The following is an 18,514-nucleotide window of genomic DNA, read 5'->3' on the forward strand; positions in this document are numbered from 1 at the left end:
ATGTGTGAGAAAACAGCAGCCACACTAGTTTCAAAGTATGAGTCCCTAGGGAGTATATTTTAAGCTAATAAATCCAAATGTCCAATAATTCCTAGGCATGACTAGTCTATCTTGAAGCCAGGGTAGGATGGAAAATATGTAATACAACTTAAAACACATTTTGAAAACGCCTTTTATGAATCAGTGCATCCACTGATAGCTAAAATCTGGGGAACATGACATATGAAACTTAAACCATTACTGCAGATTATTTCACAGTTTATCCCTCTCTTCCAAATGTCTGTAGGAAAGGTTATAGATCTCACCATTAATCTGTGGATTTCTTCTGTAAACTCAATAAGAAGACTGCTAACAGTCTGAAAGATGGACAGGTAGGTAGGTGATCCTATAGGATTTCGATGCGACAGAATGAAACAACACAACACAACACAACTCAAGCCTGAGAGGGGTATTCCTCATTGGAGGGAAATCCCATGTGGCCTGTGAAAGGTCTTACTAGAAAGAAAAGTGACTTTGATATCAAACCCACATGTAATGTATGTAATATAGAGTCTGTAAAGTAATTAGTTCAATAATCGTCAAAATTAAAACTCTGTGAGCATATATCAAATTTCCCATTTTATGTGCTAATAAAATAGTTAATCAATAAAAGTCATATTTTTCAGCTAAAAAATGTATCCCACCACATTTGGCTCCTTCATTGCATTACTATAGTTAAAATAGAAAGAACTGCTTGATTCCATTTTTTAAAAACAAAAACATTTTCATGTACCAAGAAAATACAAGAGGGAGGTGGCTACTGTATTAGAAAGTATTAAGTTGAACCCCAGAAATAGGTGATACTCAACTGTTTTTTACCTACAAAAATGCAGTTCCATATGGCTCAGCCTAATAATTCTTTACTTTTTACTAGCTGATTTAAGAAAGAACTTTGATGGGCATTTAAATATTTGTTAAAATTATCCATTCAACAACACTTAAAAATTTTTTGAAGCTCTCCTATATATCAAACATTGTCTTTGGTCCTAGATTTAAAAAAAAAAAAAAAAGCACCTAGTAACAAGAATGCTTGCTTTTTAGGGACAAATTGAGAGGAATAGGGACATGTGTGAGTTTAATGCTAAGAATTTTGGAGTTCTGTTAAATGACAATGAGAAATGGGCAAACTGCATCTTTGAAATCTCAGTTTACTGAAAATAAAATATAACAAATTTTTTACTTTTATATTTTTCATGTCCATAAAAGCAATATCATAAAGTCAATCCATAGAAAACTGTCACAACTTGCTGGTGGCAAGAAAGACCTGGAGAGAAGACACTCATGTAGAAGACACTCATGTATGAGCCAAAAATGGAACGGCACGTGTCACAAATACCAAATTAGTGTCCACTTTTACAAACAGAAGATGCTCATCTCTCTCTCCATATTCGCATGTACAAGTCCCTTGAACTCCAGAAATGAATGTTATAATTATCACTGGACTGTTGTAATCTTAAATAGGAATGGAAGATAATCATGCTGGAGTGTCAGACCCAAAGGATGGCTGCTTTTTAAAAGCCCATTAAACAATCTTATTCAATTTAAATGGCAGCATTATCAGAAGGGCTTTGATAATGTAGCTGCCAATTGTGCTCTCTTGATTTGTAACTTTCTTTGAGGGCGTGGGGAACATGAGCTGTTTAAAGCACCTTTTGAGAAAGCTCCTAATTTCTTTCTGACTTTGAATATTCTCTTTTCACCGCAGAGCTGAAGGGAACCTGTAGCTCTGATTAGAATGAACTCAGATTATACAGAAGGCCTGCCCTACAATTATACATATGCCGATATTAAAACTCAGAGACGCCGGCAGTCCAAGGTACAAGGCCTAAGCAGGTAATAGAACTTCCATTCAAAACTACAGGAAAAAACAGAATGAATACAACCTTTGTGAGAAGCAGATAAAATATCTCAGAGGAGCAGATTTCTTACAGAGAATTTACCGCAGAAAAGTCATAACCATTCTGACATAACTAGTTATTTTAACAAACCTTGAAAACTGTATATGTATATATGTATATCTCATATAAATGTCTTCCCAAAATATATGACTGCACATTACTGTTGGTAGCAGATATTTTTAAGTTAAATCTTTATTTAGAGCATAATGAAACATGCTAGAACTTCTTCCCAAACATCAGAAAAGGCACTTGTTTCTTATAACTAGGGTAAGTGACCCTTTCCGGTCAACTATTTGGAGTTAGTCATTAAACCTCAGCCTGCTCTAAGCCTTGGGTGTTGGCATTTAGTTGTGTAATTATGATTGATAACTTCCGCTGATCCCTTAGAACAAAATTCACAACTCATTATATTACTGAAAGAAAAAAAAAAACTTAAAAAGCTAAAAATTTTATTTCATATTTATATCATGTAATGTTTCCATGAAATTACAAACGAATCCTAACTTTATATCACTCACAAAAGCTCATAAAGGGCCCTAAACCTAGGGAGACTATATAGTAATTATTATGTATTATAGCATATATGTAATATATATTAATTATTGGCCTCTAATTGTTGCTGTTGGTGGGAAATATGAGTGGTAGAACACTAAGAAGAGGAACTCCTAGTTTAAAAGGAGTAAACAGCAGGAATAATAGAAGTCATAACTATTTTAAACCAATGATTTTATGATTCAATATGAATGTCTCAAAGGGGTAAATAAGGATTGTTAAAAGAAATCTTTCCCAATATGTAGTTTTTTAGCTAGTTATTTGAACACTAAAATAATAACCATCTAGGCAATAATGAATGGAGCAAACAATGTCATTCTAAGAAATCAATTTTTTCTTCATTTAAACCCAATCTCCATGCAGAATCTCAAGACTCATCTTAAGAAAAGACTTGTCCACCAGGCCTGCTAGTGATGAGAGGTAATGCTGCTCTGGTCCCACTAACCAGGCATCTACCCCACATGCCAGTAGATTTAATTTGCCATCAAGTTAAATGCCTCCTACAAGAGGGAACCATTCACCTGGACAGTTCTTCCTTGCCATCTTCCCACTGAGTGAAATTGCAATAACTATTCATGGCCATAAGGAGGTGGGGTAGGGTGGGGAAGAGGACTTGTTCTTAGGAAGGAAAAGAAAAGGTGTAATTAAAATAGGGAAAACATCTAATGTCTCAGCTACCTCGACCAGTCTGTGAGGTCCAGGAGAAAAGAACGTGCTTTGGAGATCTTGCAAAAAGGTTAGGGGAGGGTATTATGTGGGTAAGGGGTGGAGGATCCTTGAAAGGAGTTAGGGAAGCAACATTCCAAATAGGCTTTTTTAAAATTCACTTGGGTTTGCACAATATGTTTCTTGAAAGAGTTTGAGGCCCAGTATATAAAAAGCTGACTATTTATATATTTGATTCCTTAAAAGCAATTAGGAATACAAAGCAGATGGTCCAGCATTGTAGATTTCCCTTTTCATATTGCTTAAACACTAGAGATCAATAAGTCTAATATAAACAGATGATTTCCATAGCAGGGTTTATAATTAGCTGGCACTGAATGTGTCCAAACTCTAAAATAATTAGCAGAAGCATGTGGCACACCATTAAAACCTTGTGGCTTGTCTGCATTTACATTTATAATTATTAAAGTTAATTATGATGCTTGTGGTGTGGTTCCAAGCTCCTTTACAACTTAGATTAAATATTTTTTTTAATCCCATAACTTCCTTTCTAACCTTCCTTGGGCCTCTGGAAAACAAGTGAAATCAGACCAAGTTAGGAAAATGTATAGCTGCCATTTTTTGCTCCAAAGAATAAATTCTGACTTTATCATGAAAGATACGCTCTTCTTAAAGAGCTGGCAGCTTTCTCGAATGATGACAATATTTCGATCTTGAATTTTAATTTGTTCATAATGGTGAGGATAGGCAGGATAACAATGCTTACAAGTCTTCAGAGTGAAAGCTGTCATTTTGAGAGAGAAATGAATGGCAAGTCAGTGCCAATATGGTCTCCTCAATTTATTATATAGTAATAGAGAATTTTAATAACATACTTACATTGTTCTTGATTCAAGGTCTAAAGGTACTCTGCCTTCTCTTAGAGTGCAGGTAACGTTTCACAGAGCGGGAACAAGCAGCTCATCTTTATTTTTAAAGTTCATATCTCCTAAAAATGGCATTTAATAAAGACCCCCTTGTGTTAGGAGCTCTGCATACAATAAGTATAAAACAGACATTGCCTTCTCAGTCAGAACAATGAGAGTCTCAATCTCACCACCAGTCATGCTAAAATCACAAAAGCAGATTTCCTTAAAATTCGCATCAACAAAAATGTTGCGTTTTTGCAGATCTTATACTCCAGTATCATCAATTGTCATTGCAAAAACTGGCCAGTGTTCTCAATATAAATCTCATTAAATCTGAAGATTTTCAACTTCTAGTCAAGAATATTTTGCCAGCATTTGTACTCTGTACCCTGTGCAATGCACCAGGCCAAAGTTAAAGATGTAGTCCTTAACCTATTTACAAGTCAGTAAATCAGAAAAGAAATATTAAACCCCTTATTTTCCTCATTTGCTCACAGATACCTCTGCTACTATATTCACATTATCTCTACTCAGTCAATGTAACATATGCACTTTCTTTATAAAAGAATACATTGACTTACACAGTTTAAAGTGATTTGTCTTCTAGTGCTTTCCATTCGCTAAAATTTTACATAAATTCCATATACAGTTAGCATTCTCCAAAAAAAAACATTGTTTTCTGCTATTTCACTTTTCAAATAATTTCTATTAGACTTTTATATCAGTTTAAATATACTACTCTTGTCCACCTATAAACTGTAAAACACATCTCTATAAAATATCTAACAACCAGCTTCATTTTTTCCCCCACAGCAGAGAGAGATTTTTTTAATAGAAACAGACAATTTTTCAGCATGGAGAAAAATCCTTTGTTTCACCACTTCTGATGCATCAGTTAGAGGTAAAAAAATTAAAATATACTTTATTCAAGCTATTAATATTGGAATGAAAGATATTCATGTTAATTTCATTACTAGTAAAATATGTAGATATAAAGACACTGTAATTTTAATGTAGCAGATGTAATATCAGCAGAGTGATTTTAAAATTACACATTATTTTAATAAAACTTAAATAAGTACATCCAGTGAAATTTTATGGTCATTACTGGCTAAGAGAGAAATAGAAGATGAAGGAAAGAAGGAAGATAGAATGAGATGGATCAAAGTAAGTAAAACCTCAAGACTGGGAAGAAAAAGAAAAGACGCAGGAGACCATAGAAGGGGTCAAGGAGAAAATTAAGATTGTGGAATCTACATATTAGAAATAGCTGTCTACTAGAAAAGGTCACAAATATTCCCCCTGCCCACCTTCATATCTCCAAGATCTACCTTCAGTTTTTCAAAATCCAACGTGAACTAAGTTCCCCCAGAGCAAATCTTATTCATACAATACCCCTGGTATCACTACAATAGAAGCAAGGAATTTAAGAACTCCAGTTTTAATTATCATGTGCTATGTTATAGTTACATGTGTGTGCATTTGACATATATATGATCTGTGCTCCCTGAAATTTCCTCTGAGGACACAAGTTGTTAGTCATGTATTATTTTTCCTAGAAAAACTTAATTCACATAACAATCTTTCTTTATTGAAATAACCCAGAGAGATAAACAAAAGCAAAAATTTTTTAAAGTTCTTCTAAATAAGATAAGGAAAAGTATGTATATGAAACCTTGTGATATTATTATGTTGCATTCCCTACAATAATACGATGTCATCATTCACACGATCTAGTTATAAAAACATGAATTATGCCATCCTTCATCAGCATCACCAATACGCTACACTTTCTGGCTGTCTAATGTGTTTAGGGCAGCTTGTTAGATGCTGGGGTCACTAAGATTAATCTCAAGGGACTCACAGCCCAACTGGGGACACGCAAGGTGTCATGAGCAACCATACAAGGCAAAACCTGCTCTGTGAAAAATGCATGGTACAAACCATACTTAATAGATATACAGGAAAGAAAACAGTCACTATGAAGCCTCACTAAAATAATGAAAACTTGAAATATGTTTTGTAGAAGAATGGGACTTCAAACAGATCCATCTGGGATATTGAGACAGAGTATTCCAGTCCGCCCACACACACCCTAAAAAAGGCATGGGTTAAAGCACAGAATATATTCAGAGAAGAAGGCAATAAGCCAATTTGGAGAAATAGGTAGATGTCACCTTGTATGAGGTCTCTAAAACGTTTGTATTTCAATCATCGGGTGATAGAAAACTTTGTAAAAACCATTCTTTTTTGGTGCAGGGCCTGTGTTTGGGTTCTTTTTTGTCACTCTGTAGATTATCTTAAAAAATCAGCACAATTTTCAACTCTGTTTTGCCCATGTAAATATATCCTTGGCCTAAAGAGAATAAAACTGAGGTCACATTCCCCCTACAGCCCAAGTGTTTTCATTTCTCAAATCTCCAATAAAAAAACATACATATACCTCTCTCAGAAAACCCACATTCTTCTCCCAGACTACTTAAATCTACTTCATGTCCATCACACGCTTTCTGGCCCACACTTAGGTTTCCTCTGGCTCTGGCCAGACCAGGAGATGTCTGGAATGTGACAAGGTAGTATGAGCCTGCCAGGTCTATTCTGTTAGCAAATTTATTTTCTTCTCTTAGACGGATGATAAAAATGTCACGGTGTGATGCTTTCGCAGGCCCAGGAGCTCCCACCTACAGCTGCGGGGCTTGAGCGGGACCAGAAGCCAAGAATGCCATAAGGAGCACAGACAGATCCTCCGCCATCACTGCTTCTCCTGCATTGCTCATTCTCCTGCTAAATGATGCAATGGGACCCCCTCAGGGATTCTGAGTCTGATCATGTTTTTCTTGCTATTTTTTTACTTCCATCTTCCCTTCACTAAAGCGGCCCAAACTGCTGAATTTTTCATGAAACAGATAATATCATTGTACACAAGATAATGGCATTCAAATACATCCATCTGCTTGTTAGCTCTGACTACATTGATTGCAATTCTACTGAAAGAATATTTACCAAAAAAATGATTTTTTTTTCCTGCTTTTGTGGTATTAAAAATGCACATTTTCATAAGGAAACTATGGAGGGACCCGTATATGTACATAAACTAAGAGGGGAAAATGAACTGAGAAATTAAGCGGCGGTCCCTGGGGCTCATCCAAGAACAACAGTTTACTTTTTCTCAAAGGTGGATTTGAAATCCAGATGAGTTTTATGACTCGATGATTCTGTTCTTCCATCAGCTCAAGAACGAATGGTGGAAAACTGCTTTTCACCGCTATGACAGACGGAGCCCAGGCGGCTCCCCCAGAGGCTGCAGAGCACAGAGTCCTGCCACTCACCACATCTGGGATGGCACTGACTGGATGCAGCAGGATGGGAGAGCAAGACTCCTTCCTCCAGCTTCTCCCCGTCTCTATGGGTGCCGGAGCGACAGGAAAGAAGAAGAAAAGATCAGAGTGCAAGAGAGAAAAGGAGATCCCATCTGTCCTTTCATGGCCTGGAATTTAGCCTCTGATCCTAGAATGGGTAATCAGCCGTCTGATTCCCACAAGGAGAGTTCACTAACGTTTTGCACATCTTATCTCAAAGGCAGAGTTTCTTCTGTCTATCTCAGGAAAGTTAACTTAAGAATTCCTGAACACTATCGACTTCTACCCCCTTATCCATAAATGATGCACTTATTCATGTATTTACTTTGCTATTCTAATTGCCATTCTCGTCTTCGGAAGTCAAGTGAAAAACTAATTCAGTGTGTTGGTATATCTGTAACCATTATGTCATAAGATGTTGTTTTCTCTGCACTTTTTCTTTGTCCTATTCAACCACAGTCATATCGTATTAACTGGCTTGGATTCTTATTTGAATAATTGCTAAGACATTCTCTAACTGGCATGAGATTTCTAATTGAATGTTCAATTAATTCAATTACCCCTAGCCTCCCTAAATTCTAGACAATTACCTCTAGCATCTTTAAGCTCTAGACAAAGATTTTTTAATCCAGTATGTAAAGGAAACAGCAAGTTTATCTCAGTCCAAGTTGTCTTCAATCTTCTAAACCAAAGGTGAATGACACACTGCACTTAACCTAAACATTTTCCAACCAAAAAGCTCTATTACTTTTCAATACTTACAAGATTTGTAGATAGAAACTTCCTTTGGACCTTCAGGAAATGTTTTAAAGACTCAGAAGTTCTTTCATTAGTAAGAGGTAATTTTAGTGAAAAACTTAAGAAGTGCTTCTACAATAAACACACACATTCGTCTTTTCAATGATATCCAGATTGGGCCAGGGTAGGTACGTATGAGTATTATGAGTACACTTTATGCAGTGTTATTTTCAAGGACCAAGGGATAAATCCAACTTCCTGGAGATCTGGGATGATTTCTTCTATGTGCCCCATGCCATAACTAGAACCTTGTGTGAACCCCACAAAACAATTAAAAATGAAGTAAAAATGTACAGTCTTCCTTTATTATTTCTGGCATGTATTTCAAGTCATTGCTGAATCAGAAACTGCTATGATCGTAAATTCCTTTTCTTCTTAAAACATGTTTTATCATTTGTGAAACACAGAGGTATATTAATTGTGCCAATGCTTGATATTTTTGAAAATGATAAACAGCTTTGTATATTCTTCCATATTTTCAAAACAAGTTGAAATTCTGTTTAGAAATTACTCCTTAGTCTGAGGTATCTCTCTCTTTTTTTGCAGCTGAATAAATGTAATAAAAAACATATGGCTCATGGATATATATCCCCTCAACCCATGTGTAACACATAGTTCTCGTTTCATTAATGGGCACACTGAAGAGCAACCCAGAGGAGAGAAGTCTCTGTGATATTGTTTCAAACCTTCTCAATAAGTAAGTCTGTCTGTTGATGTTGGATCTAGTTCAAATAACTACCACCTTTCCATGCCCATGCTTTAGCTAGTCTTTGCATAGTAAGGTATACTTATTTCTAACAACTAATTAAGCTATCACAATTTCTAAACCAGAAAGCAAAGGCATTGCAATAGCAATAAAATGATCTTATTTTGAATATCAATGAGAAGTCAGAACAATAAACTGCATAGATACAACTTATTCAAACATTCTTCTAAGGGTTAAATCACTAAAAACTAAATAACCAGAAAGGAAAGTGGGCGAGATGACTGTCTATCTTGGCTCCATCTTATGGGATGAAAGAAAAAAATGCATCTTTTGTATTTTTCTAATAAGTTCTGAAGTGCATTGTAGAGAATCAGTAAGTATTAGCAACAACAACAAACAGTCCCATTATAAGTCAATGGCTCTCCTTTATACACTACAGTACACAAAATACTCCCTAGTATTTTCACTTTCACTCATGTAATGAGAATTATACATTTTAGTCTGGATTAGAGACAAAAATTTTAGATTTTCAATACAGATCCCTCATCTCCCACAACTGTTTCTACAATTCCTTACAACCCAGGGAGGATAACCAATTCACTGCAGTCTACTTCCTGTCTCTATCCTTGTAAATCTGTCCCAATTACAGTGATTTTCCCTAATTAAGCATAACTACTTTTATGTAAGTGCAAAAACACTAGATCCAGGTCCTTTTAGAACATGTGAGACAACTGCTCATATATCCTGCAAGTTCCATATTTCCAAAAGGAAGAGAGAGAGAGGGGGAGAATAATTATTTAGTGTCTACTTCGAACACAAGTGTGTTAGGGATACGGCAAGGAAGAATATATAGTCGCTACTCTCAGGGAGCTTATAATTTAAAATAATAACAAATAACAGTATAATATAAATGAAACTGGTATCATAACACAACCTACAATAATGTTTTGGTGCTATGGAGTTCAGAGGAAGAAGTTAATTTGGGCAGGATTGGTTAGGGAAGGCTGAACTCAGTGACCATTAACAGGAAACAACTTAATTTGACAGAAAGTTAAGAGGGAGGGAGGGAGGGAGAAGGGGAGTGAGGGAGAAGGGGAGGAAGAGAAACCTTAGAAATCACACAGACCAACTTCCTCTTGTTACAGATGAGGACATCAAGAGTCACAGTACTGATGTGACCTTAACTTAGAAAGTTGACAGAGGAGTGATAGAAATGCAAAGGTAATTCAAGTTCCAACTACCATGGTACTACCCTAGCAGATGAAATAAAATATTTCTCAAATTTCCAGAAACCAACCTTATTCAAGAAAAGCAGACAATGGGATCTTAAGATCAATAAACTAGGGATTAGAAAACTAGATGGCGGAGCAGAAGGACATGCTCTCACTCCCTCTTGCGAGAACACCAGAATCACAACTAGCTGCTGGACAATCATCGACACGAAGACACGGGAACTCACCAAAAAAGATACCCCACATCCAAAGACAAAGGAGTATGAGATGGAAGGAGGGGGGCAACCACAGTAAAATCAACTCCCATAACTGCTGGGTGTGTGACTCACAGACTGGAGAACACTTATACCACAGAAGTTCACCCACTGGAGTGAAGGTTCTGAGCCCCACGTCAGGTTCACAACCTGGAATCTGACAACGGGAGGAGGAACTCCTAGAGAATCAGACTTTGAAGGCTAGCCGATGATCCAAAACCTATGCGATGCAGCAAAAGCAGTTCTAAGAGGAAAGTTTATAGCTATACAAGCCTACCTCAAGAAACAAGAAACATCTCAAATAAACAATCCAACCTTGCACCTAAAGAAACTACAGAAAGAAGAACAAACAAAACCCAAAGTTAGCAGAAGGAAAGAAATCCTCAAGATCAGAGCAGAAATAAATGAAATAGAAACAAAGAAAACAATAGCAAAGATCAATAAAACTAAAAGCTGGTTCCTTGAGAAGATAAACAAAATTGATAAAGCATTAGCCAGACTCATCAAGAAAAAGAGGGAGAGTACTCAAATCAATAAAATTAGAAAAGAAAAAGGAGAAGTTACAACAGACACTGCAGAAATACAAAGCATCCCAAGAGACTACGACATGCGACTCCATGCCAATAAAATGGACAACGTGGAAGAAATGGGCAAATTCTTAGAAAGGTATAACCTTCCAAGACTGAACTAGGAAGAAAGAGAAAATATGAACAGACCAATCACAAGTAATGAAATTGAAACTGTGATTAAAAATCTTCCAACAAAGAAAAGTCCAGGACAAGATGGCTTCACAGGTCAATTCTATCAAACATTTAGAGAAGAGATAACACCCATCCTTCTCAAACTCTTCCAAAAAATTGCAGAGGGAGGAACACTCCTAAACTCATTCTATGAGGCCACCATCACCCTGATACCAAAACCAGACAAAGATACTACAAAAAAAGAAAATTACAGACCAATATCACTGATGAATATAGATGCAAAAATCCTCAACAAAATACTAGCAAACAGAATCCAACAACACATTAAAAGGATCATACACCATGATCAAGTGGGATTTTTCACAGGGATGCAAAGATTCTTTAATATACGCAAATCACTCAATGTGATACACCATATTAACAAATTGAAGAAGAAAAACCATATGATCATCTCCATTGATGCAGAAAAAGCTTTTGACAAAATTCAACACCCATTTATGATAAAAACTCTCCAGAAAGTGGGCATAGAGGGAATCTACCTCAACATAATAAAGGCCATATATGACAAACCCACAGCAAACATCATTCTCAATGGTGAAACACTGAAAGCATTTCCTCTAAGATCAGGAAAAAGACAAGGATGGCCACTCTCACCACTATTATTCAACATAGTTTTGGAAATCCTAGCCATGGCAATCAGGGAAGAAAAAGAAATAAAAGGAATAGAAATTGGGAAAGAAGAAGTAAAGCTGTCACTGTTTGCAGATGACATGATACTATACACAGAGAATCCTAAAGATGTCACCAGAAAACTACTAGAGCTAATCAGTGAATTTGGTAAAGTTGCAGGATACAAAATTACTGCACAGAAATCTCTTGCATTCCTATACACTAATGATGAAAAATCTGAAAGAGAAATTAAGGAAACCCTCCTATTTGCCACTGCAACAAGACGAACAAAATACCTAGGAATAAACCTACCTAGGGAGACAAAAGACCTGTATGCAGAAAACTATAAGACACTGCTGAAAGAAATTAAAGATGATACCAACAGATGGAGAGATATACCATGTTCTTGGATTGGAAGAACAATCCAAGATTCAATGCAATCCCTGTCAAATTACCAATGGCGTTTTTTACGGAACTAGAACAAAAAAATCTTAAAATTTGTATGGAGACACAAAAGACCCCGAATAGCCAAAGCAGTCTTGAGGAAAAAAACAGAGCTGGAGGAATCAGACTCCCTGACTTCAGACTACACTACAAAGCTACCATAATCAAGACAATATGGTACTGGCACAAAAACAGAAACACAAAGATCAAAAGAATGAGATAGAAAGCCCAGAGATAAACCCACGCACCTATGGTCAACTAATCTATGACTAAGGAGGCAAGGATATACAAAGGAGAAAAGACAGTCTCTTCAATAAGTGGTGCTGGGAAAACTGGACAGCTACATGTAAAAGAATGAAATTAGAACACTCCCTAACACCATACACAAAAATAAACTCAAAATGGATTAGAGACCTAAATGTAAGACCGGACACTATAAAACTCTGAGAAGAAAACATAGGAAGAACACTCTTTGACATAAATTACAGCAAGATCTTTTTTGATCCACCTCCTAGAGTAATGGAAATCAAAACAAAAATAAACAAATGTGAACTAATGAAACTTCAAAGCTTTTGCACAGCAAAGGAAACCATAAACAAGATGAAAAGACAACCCTCAGAATGGGAGAAAATATTTGCAAACGAATCAACGGGCAAAGGATTAATCTCCAAAATATATTAACAACTCATGCAGCTCAATATTAAAAAAAACAAACAACCCAATCCAAAAATGGGCAGAAGACCTAAATAGACATTTCTCCAAAGAAGACATACAGATGGCCAAGAAGCACATGAAAAGCTGCTCAACATCACTAATTATTAGAGAAATGCAAATCAAAACTACAATGAGCTATCACCTCACACCAGTTAGAATGGGCATCATCAGAAAATCTACAAACAACAAATGCTGGAGAGGGTGTGGAGAAAAGGGAACCCTCTTGCACTGTTGGTGGGAATGTAAATTGATACAGCCACTATGGAGAACAGTATGGAGGTTCCTTAAAAAACTAAAAATAGAATTACCATATGATCCAGCAATCCCACTACTGGGCATATACCCAGAGAAAACCATAATTCAAAAAGACACATGCATCTCAATGTTCATTTGCAGCACTATTTACAATAGCTAGGTCATGGAAGCAACATAAATGCCTATCGACAGATGAATGGATAAAGAAGAAGTGGTACATATATACAATGGAATATTACTCAGCCATAAAAAGGAACGAATTTGAGTCATTTGTAGAGACGTGGATGGATCTAGAGACTGTCATACAGAGTGAAGTAAGTTAGAAAGAGAAAAACAAATATTGTATATTAATGCATGTATGTGGAACCTAGAAAAATGGTACAGATGAACCGGTTTGCAGGGCAAAAATTGAGACACAGATGTAGAGGACAAACGTATGGACACCAAGGGGGGAAAGCAGTGGGGGGGAGGTGTGGTGAATTGGGCGATTGGGATTGACATGTATACACTGATGTGTATAAAACTGATGACTAATAAGGACCTGCTGTATAAAAAAATAAATAAAATTCAGAATTTTTTTAAAGTAAATTAAAAAGAAAATAAGGAGATTAGTAAAGGTATTTACTTATTTTAGACTTAGCCCATGCAAAAAAATGTGAAATGGATAATTGGCAGAGGTGATGAAGTTGTCCATGACTGAGGATATTAAGACCACAATAGGCTTTCTAAAGTCAAAGAGCAAATCAAAGTATAATTCAACAATAAAAGGTCATACGTCAAAAAAAAAAAAGATCAAAAAACTATCGTCTTTGAGAGGGGTTGGCTAGCTAGTACTATCTTAGGCTTTGTGGGCTATGTGATCTCTGTAACAGCTACTCAATTCCGTCTTTGTAGTGTAAAAGCAGCCAGAAACAGTATGTGCATAAATAAATGTAACTGCATAAATAAATGTAAATAAATGTAAAACCAATAAAACTTTATTTGCAAACACAGGAGGCAACCTGGATTTGGTCCGTGAGCTATACTTGGCCAGCCCCTGTTCTATGAGTATAAGAAATAAAAAATAGGAGATATATTAAAATTAAATTAAATCCAATCCCAATTACACAGTTAGAAAAGATTACATTTAAACCCAGTTCTGTCAAAGTATGGGCTCTTAACTATTCTTTTTTTCTTTTAGAAACTAGGGCAAGGGCTTACCTGATCTCTCAAGATTTTTTGTTCATAATAGCTTTCAGAATTAAAGAAATGAGTTAATTACCATTCCACTGTAAAATGGAGGAAATTGTTGGCTCAAAACCCAGATTATTCAATAGTTAATACCTGGTTAAGCATGAAATTGGTACTCCAGAAATTAAGCTGATAAAAATCAAAGTTTGCAGAAGAGTTAAATTCTGAACCTAATTTGCATATCTTATTAAAATATTTGTTTTATTTGTTTTTCATAACCACCCAATTCAGATTAATTTTACCTATTATTTGGGCCCTGCAGACTCCTGAAACTTTTGGTACACATTTCCATCGAAGTCAGAAACCTACTCAGAGAAGCTTTCATTTCCTTAAGGGAATGGACTATTCTGCCTGCCACCATCAGGGAGGTTGCTAAAAGCATCATATATTGATGACAGGACACTGAATTTCAGAAATACCTTTACACTACAGAAAACTCACAGCGTTGCAAAGAAAAACAGCAATATAATCCCCATTAGCAGATCTTAACTCTGTAACTTCTACCTCCCAAGCTCTCTGATAAGTCAAGACTCAGCTTAAATAAATCTGTAGCAACATTTACTATATAAAGTTCTACAATTAATCACAGATATGTCTTCTATCACAAAAAATAAATTATACAAATTTGAGCTTTATAATCCTACAATCCTTTCTTCTAAAAGATTTACAAATATTTTGACAGGATAGGAGATCCTCAATGTATGGAAAAGTCCATTGTGCCCAGTTAGCGCTGATCCGTTATCGTTTTCTTGGCTTCCCCATTTTCCTCATTAGTTCTAAAGGCTGAGCTGGTTGGAATCACTTTGAATAGAGGTTTATCAAGATTATTGTCCAAGTGGCTAAGAGCACAAAGTCCCAAGGCCAAAACTTAGAGGAGTGAGTTCCAGGTTGCTAGAGAGTAATTTTCCTCTGAGTGTTTATAGATAGCCCTGAGAGCCAAACACAGAGAAACTAAGGAAACTAGGAGACCTGGAACAGGGAGGGACAAAAACCAGGATGGAACAAAACACGTGCATATGACCCCAGCTGCTTTTAAGCGGCTCCTGGGGTGGGAGGGCATCTGGGTTTAGAGAGTATAGGAAACAGCTGTGAAGGACATGTTCCATACACTACACGGAAAGTCTCTCCCTTCAAACGAAATTAAATAACTTTCTAAGGTTCTCTGCGATTCGTGCCCTTTGGGAAATTAAATGGGGATACATTTTTTTTTTCCTCATGCACGTTTCAGTATAGAATGCAGTCAGAATACAAAAATTTTATTACACTTAATATTTTTAAAAAACTAAAATTAAGAGCAAAAGAAGAATTTTGATGATGGATAAAATATCTAAAACATTCTGAAAATTATAAATTAGGATACTGAACTTACAATACGTACTGGAATTATACAAATCATAATATGTTACAGATCCAATATATGAACCCAGCGCAGAAAATGTGTATGCGATTTTTTCCTGCCAAGGCAAAGCTGGGTACACTGTCCGTTCCGTGCTCTACAGTAAAAGAAAAAATGTCTATGCTTTTCAAGAGAGCATTGAAACAAGAGTGTGCACTCATCTGGAAAATCCTCGGGCCTACACTGAGGAATCCCTATCGCTCTTTCAAACCCTTGTGATAATCTAATCTAGAGAGATATTTTTCTTAATGAGTGGAAATGGCTTCAAATGACTATAAACCTATGTTAAATTAGCACCCTGTTAACTTAATGCAAATAGCATCTTAAGCCAGCTGAAATTAAATGATGACTAAGAAAGATTATTTTGAGACTTACCAGTCTTTAACTAAAAAGAATTTTTATTTCAAGTGATCTATAAGTATCATTTAACTTATCTGATGCTCAAACTTCAAGCACTCTGACTTACCTGGAACACTAATTCAGATATTGAATAGAAATTAGGTTTTTTTCAAAAATTCCCTGAATGGCAAACTGCCGTCAAAAAAAGAAGAAAATCTTGACACTCATGCTCTGCTCAGGTAACCTGAAGAGCCCCCCCATAAGTGGGATTAAATAAAGCCAGAGAGTAAAACTTTGGGAGAGCAGGAGACGCTGCAGGTACGTACCATCAGAAGGAAAAGACAGAACTACGCAAAGCAGAGAGAACCATACAAGCGAAATACTTTGAAATTATTTGTGTGGAAATGAAACATCTTTGCTGTAAATCAAAAGGATTTAACTGCTAGCATAAGAAGATGCATTTTAGGAAATAAGAAAGACGGTGGTTCTCAAATTCAGCATGTATCAGAATTACCCAGAGGACTTCTTACAAAACACAGACTGCTGGGCTCACCCCAAGTTTCTGATTCAGTTGTTCAGGGATGAGGTCCAAGAATTTGCATCTCTAACAAGTTTTCACGTCATGCTGAGGCGGCTTTTCCGAGAACTGCCCTTTGAGAACCACTGATCTAGGGTACAAGACTTCATTCTTTAGTGAAGAACCAGAAAGAGAGAGATAAGCAAAGGAACTCATTCCAAGTGAGACAATGTAAGCCAAAGGTAGTTCCCTAAATCGACCTACATAGAACTTCATCCTAAAGCACTCAGTGATGTTATTCCGTTATTTCAAACCCGATTTTTTTACACATATAACTAGATTCCTGTGGAACATATTTTTCCAAGCACGTAGAACATTCCTAAAATCAGAAATTGACCTGCTGTTTCATAATGCATTGGCATTATTACCCAACTCAATCTAAGATGTGGCAGCAACCTGTAAGTATGTACCTGGCTTTATGAACTAGTAGACAGGAGATGATTTCCTTAAAAGCTATTTATAAAGCAGGTTCTTTGTTTGTGGGATTGTTTCGGGAGGTTTCTTTCTTTTTTCGGTGTGGGGGTGTCCTGTGTTTAGGTTAGTAAATAAAAGCACATTTAAAATGAACAAAGGGACTTTTATTTAAAGGAATCTTATAGAAAACCCTTTTCTAATGTGAATGATTAGTGCACACAAATTTCTCTCTCTGATAAGCTGGATTTTCACGCACCAGCTTTGGCAAAAAGCAAACTTGTCAACATGTTTCTCTTAATATTTCAGATTTGGAAAATTGCTTTCACCTTTTTATTTCTCTCTTGAGGTAATTCTCCTACTTCAAGTTAGCCTCATAAGTCAAATCTTCACATGTGTTACTTTTAATTTCTTTTCATCCTTGAGAAAATGGAAGTATCAAGAGATTCTTCCTTTAGAGTGAAGGGCTTGTTTGAAACTCCAATGCTCCAAGCAAGGCCCTAAGTAGGTCAAATTTCCAAGCTGTAATTTCACCGGACAAATTTGTTTGATTCCCCAAGACAATAAAAGGGGACACAATGCAAGACAGTTTCAACTGTCCAATCTGGACCTTCAAGGTCTTTGTGGTCTACCCAACCCATTCCAACCACCCACTGCATGCTACCATTAGCTTTAGCAGGGACATTCCTTCCAAATTCCGAACTATACACATACATTTCTCCAGTCTGAATGTCTTCTATCCCCCAGTTTATGTTCTTTCCATCCATCTTCAGGTCCAACTCTACAAGAGCTTCTCCAAACACTCCCCCTCTCAATACTCCCGCCATTTTCTACATTCCTCCTACATTTCCTTTCCATGGGACTCATTATCACATACGGATCACATAAGATCATACCCTGTCTGGTGAAGGAATTTAACTATTTCACTGTCTGCTTTTTATCCTTTACTACATAATCAGTTCTTAGATATTAAGAAGTATGTCATCTTACCCAGCACAGTTCTCCATAGTAGTTACTTCACACATAATTCTTCAATATCCTATGAAAAAGTATTATTCTAGTGCCTTAGAATCCTTATACTCCAGAGTCCAGTTAACTCACCAAAGAGCTCTGTAAAGTGGTTCATCTGAGAAAATTTTAGATTTCCTTGAGACTGCTTCACCCAGCAAGAAATATTTGGGCCATTTCTTTGCCATGGCAGAAGGGGAATAAAGTACTAACGTGTGGTATAGCTCTGCTCCTGTGACTGTCTTGTCTTCTCTAAAAGGCCACATTCCATCCACGTCTCCACTGAAAACATTTTGTGCTCCAAGTAACTGAAAGTGTCTGTGGTGATACAACAATGGACTCCAGTATTATAACGTGG

Source organism: Aethalodelphis obliquidens, unplaced genomic scaffold (genome assembly GCF_003676395.1).
Source record: "Aethalodelphis obliquidens isolate GAN/ISIS:26980383/991018 unplaced genomic scaffold, ASM367639v1 scaffold40, whole genome shotgun sequence".
Taxonomy (NCBI): domain Eukaryota; kingdom Metazoa; phylum Chordata; class Mammalia; order Artiodactyla; family Delphinidae; genus Aethalodelphis; species Aethalodelphis obliquidens.